General features: G+C 35.1%; 1 long non-coding RNA gene across 1 annotated transcript; it reads left to right on the forward strand.

Moving 5' to 3' along the window:
• Nucleotides 1–1,281: 1,281 nt before the first annotated feature.
• On the forward strand, nt 1,282–2,089 carry LOC106578573 (uncharacterized). Its single transcript, XR_001322479.3, has 2 exons — nt 1,282–1,516; nt 1,787–2,089. It is a non-coding gene; the product is annotated as an uncharacterized LOC106578573 (long non-coding RNA).
• The last annotated feature ends 2,935 nt before the right edge of the window (nt 2,090–5,024 follow it).

Raw genomic sequence — 5,024 nt, forward strand, 5'->3', positions numbered from 1 at the left:
CAGTTTTAGAAACTTTAGAGTGTTTTCTATCCATATGTAATAAGTATATGCATATTCTAGTTACTGGGTAGGAGTGGTAACCAGATTAAATCGGGTATGTTTTTTATCCAGCCGTGTCAATACTGCCCCCTAGCCCTAACAGGTTAAATCTGGCATTACAGGTGCTTTCAAGAGATATTCATCTATAAATCTTAGAATGACAATATTACATTTTAAAAATGTTTTCGAATAGTAATTTAGTAAATTGTAGCGCTGTTTCATCGGATGCATTTGAGGGAAAATAGTTAGTCAACGTTACGCACTGATGTAAAATGCTGTTTTTATATATAAATATGAACTTTATCGAACAAAAGAATGCATGTATTGTGTAACATGATGTCGTAGGTGTGTCATCTGATGAAGATTGTCAAAGGTTAGTGCTGCATTTAGCTGTTTTTTGGTTATTTGTGATGCATGTGGTTGGTCGGAAAATGGCTATGTGGCTACTTTTACGATATACTCCTCTAACATAATCTAATGTTTTGCTTTTGCTGTAAAGCCTTTTTGAAATCGGACAACGTGGTTCAATTCAGGAGAGGTGTATCTATAAAACAATATAATTTGAGAAAAAAAAATGAAAAAAAGTATAAAATTTTGTTATGCTAATGGGGATAGGATTTTTCGCTGGATGTCCGTCCCGTATGCGGACGGACTCATTTTGACTTGTTTTAAGGACATTACATCAAAGTTGGATCAGCCTGTAGTGTGGTTTTCCACTTTAATGTTGAGTGTGACTGCAAATCCAGACCTCCATGGGTTGATAAATTGGATTTCCATTGATTATTTTTGTGTGATTTTGTTGTCAGCACATTCAACTATGTAAAGAAAAAAGTATTTAATAAGATTATTTCAATTATTTAGATCTAGGATGTGTTATTTTAGTGTTCCCTTTATTTTTTTTTTGCAGTATATTTGTTGGTCTGTGGTGTGTAGTGAGGAGCAAAGAGACGCTGCACTTGACACATTTATAAAGTAGCTTACTCCAGTTACTAATAAGCAAACATCCAATAAGAAAATGACTGTAAAAACTGTTACATCCCCTTGGAGTGATGAAGAATTGAAAAAGTGTATAGTTGAGAGGGATGAGGCAAAAGGAATGGCAAAAAACTGATTGGCAAATGAATCCTACAGACGAAGAACCGTATATGTGACATTTTTCAAAAAAACGAGATATACATGAAAAATCATTATTGGACACCCTTTTTCTATAGTGAACCGGTTTCACAAGCTAATTAACAATATGTTTAAATTTAAAGATAGGCTCTCGTGGAATAACCGTTTATGTGCACCACTCAGAATGGACGGACAAGCGCACAACTTTTCTGTTGCTGATGAAAATCACCGAAATGTGGGAAAGAAACGTAAAACAAAACTAAAAGAATGGAAAGACAGGCAAAGGAAGATCTTACGGGATGCGGGAAAACCCTATACAAATCGTAAGGGTCAAGAAAAAAATGGGAAAAGCTGTCCAAAAGAGGTATGTGGAAGAACCGTATATCAAACAATCAAGCTAGCTAGCTATAGAGTACAGTAACTAACATGTATGTTCTGGGTTGTCTAATTTGTAACTATAGAGAAAACATATTAGCTAAAGTTCGTTGGCTACTAACTTATACATTATCGTTACAAATGTTATTGCTAGATTATAGAAGAAACATAGCTAGCTACTTTTTGTCCATCCACCGGATGATTCGACATGGCTACAGTAGCTAGCTAGTTATATGTAACGTTACACTGTATCCTGCAGGGAAGAGCGTGTTCCACGACGTGCAGAAAGGATTGTGGAAAGTTGATTGATGAGCGCAAGCTGCATCTGTTCAACAGTTTCTACACTGTCCCATACGAGAAACAACCAGCAAAACCATTCAAGGTGATGAGGATGCAATGTGAAGACTTCAGTCACCTCCCAGATTCTGTTCTCAAGCGACCAGCTGGACTACAGATCACTTCAGTGAGGTGGTTAAAAGTCACATGTATTGCACAGAGAATAGTTTACTAACATCCCATCAACATGCAACATGTTGTTCTAACAATAAAATATCCTAATGATTCCCTTTTTTTATTCATTACAATATACATCTCTGTCACCACATTTAGCATCAACTCTAAGCAGTTAATACTTATTTACTGCTGTCACCTCAGTACAGAAGGACGTTTCTTGCCTTTAGCATGGGTTTAACGCAATTCAAAACTTAATTGCAGATCATAGTGTTAAACGCAAAGAGAATGGTTTTCTGAACGTTTTGTAATATTGACCTTAGGGACCTGCATAATGGACATGCATATTGGCACATCACATTGATCCATATTTGATATGTACAAGTTGTACTTCTTTTGATTGAATTAATTTAATTGTATTCTATTTTTGTAGTTATTCTATGGTATGTTCACATTGAGGGCTTCATTTTAAATGAGACTAAGATTTCATGACTCAACTTTTAAGAAAAGTCATCGGTGCTAAAGTTGATAGACCACCTTTAAATGAACCTCCATTAAATGAATTAACTACATATTGCATTTAAGTTATTTACATGAAGGGCATCTGTACTTGAAAGTACTTAAAACATCATATCAGGTATTAAAAAAGGACATCTTACAAGTGTCATGCAAAATGTCACATATAGTGTTCTTCCACAAACTGAAATCATCACTGGAGATATACTGTTCTTCCACATTCTAAAAATTAAAACGGCAATAAAAAAAGTATTTTTTGAAATAACAAAAAAATATCAATTGTTGTTGGAAGATATGAGTATGGTGAAATATTTGTCAACCATAAAACACCCAATGTGGTACACACAATGAATAATATAAAAATAACTGATTATCTTAAAATGGAAAAATTGTCACATATATGGTTCTTCGTCTGTAGGATTCAAATGTATTACAAATTGAGAAATCATGTGACTAAAAAGAAGAAACTACACTATGAAACAAATATAAAAAACATAAAGAATGATAGTAAAAAGCTTTGGAGCACATTAAATGAAATGTTGGGAAAAAAGGCAAACTCAGCTCTATCATTCATTGAATCAAATGGTTCATTCATCATAAAACCGACTGATATTGCCAATTACTTTATTTTTTCATTGGCAAGGTTAGCAAACTTAGACATGCCATGCCATTCAAGTATATCTGACCAAATTATGAAAGACAAGCATTGTAATTTTTTATTCTGTAAAGTGAGTGTGGAAGAGTTGAAAAAGTATTGTTGTCTATCAACAATGACAAGCCACCGAGGTCTGACCACTTGGATGGAAAATTACTGAGGGTAATTAGCGGACAATTTTGCCAGTTATCTACCATATTTTCAGTTTCAGCTTACTAGAATGTGTGGGCCCCCAGGCCTGGAGGGAAACAAAAGTCATTCCACTACCTAAGAATAGTAAAGCCTGGCTCAAATAGCCGACATATCAGTCTGTTACCAACTCTAAGCAAACTTTTGCAAATAATTGTGTTTGACCAGATACAATACTATTTTACAGTAAACAAATTGACAACAGACTTTCAGGATGCTTATAGGCAAGGAAAATCAACAAGCACAGCACTTACACAAATGACTGATGATTGGTTGAGAGAAATTGATAAAAATATTGTGGGGGCTATTTTGTGAGACCAGTCCGGCTTTTGACATTATTGACCATAGTCTGCTGCTGGAAAAACGTATGTGTTTTGGCTTTACACCCCGTGCTATATTGTGGATGAAGAGTTACCTGTCTAACAGAACACAGAGGGTATTCTCTAATGGAAGCCTCTCCAACATGATATAGGTAGAATCAGGAATTCGCCAGGACAGCGTCTAGGCCCCTTACTTTTTTCAATTTTTACTAACGACATGCCTTTGAGTAAAGCCAGTGTGTCTATGTATGTGGATGTCTCAACACTATACATGTCAGCTACTACAGCGACTGAAATGACTGCAACACTTAACAAAGAGCTGAAGTCAGTTTCAGAGTGGGTGACAAGTTAGTAATAAATATTTCTAAAACTAAAAGCATTGTATTCGGGACAAATCATTCACTAAACCCTAAATAATTTAATAAACATTGTGGAAATTGAGCAAGTTGAGGTGACTAAACTGCTTGGAGTAACTGAATTGTAAACTGTCATGGTCAAAACATATTGATACAACAGTAGCTGGGGAGAAGTATGTCCATAATAAAGCACTGCAATACATTCTTAACAGCACTATCAACAAGGCAGGTTCTACAGGCACTAGTTTTGTTGCACATGGACTAGTCATTCAAAAATAATTAAACACTATTATTACACCCAGTGAGCCCATGCAACTTATGTGACTTGTTAAGCACATTTCTACCCCCAAACTTAATTAGGTTTGCCATAACAAAGGGGTTAAATACTTATTGACTCAAGACATTTCAGCTTTCATTTTTATTTAATTTGTCAAAATGTCTAAAAACATAAAACCACTTTGACATTATGAGGTATTGTGTGTAGGCCAGTGACACAAAATATAAATGTAATACATTTTAAATGCAGGCTGTAACACAACAAACTGTGGAGAAAGTCAAGAGTGTGAATATTTTCTGAAGGTACTGTAGTTTGTTGATAGAATGACCATCTGTAGAGCGTCTATATATGGTCTATCCAAATAAAGTGTGACCAATTCCAGTTTGTCTACAAATGTATAATTGATATGTTGGATTCACGTCTCCATCTCAACCATTGGGGGTGGGGTTGAGCTGGAGACATGAATCCAGCATATCAGTAATTCATTTGTAGACAAACTGTAATTAAAGCCAGTGGCACAGATGAGAACAGAAGATACACCTGGTGATTTTTGGTTGCGTTGACAACCAGACACAATTCCATATCCAATTTGTCTACAAGTTAATAATTGATATGTTGGATTCACGTCTCCATCTCAACCAAAAATCGAAGTTAAAGAATAGGAGTAAATCAAATCAAACTTTAAGTACACGTTAAATAAAGATTGACTTGAATTAGTCCTATTCTTTAACTTA

This window comes from Salmo salar, chromosome 19 (assembly GCF_965601325.2).
Source record: "Salmo salar chromosome 19, fSalSal1, whole genome shotgun sequence".
Taxonomy (NCBI): domain Eukaryota; kingdom Metazoa; phylum Chordata; class Actinopteri; order Salmoniformes; family Salmonidae; genus Salmo; species Salmo salar.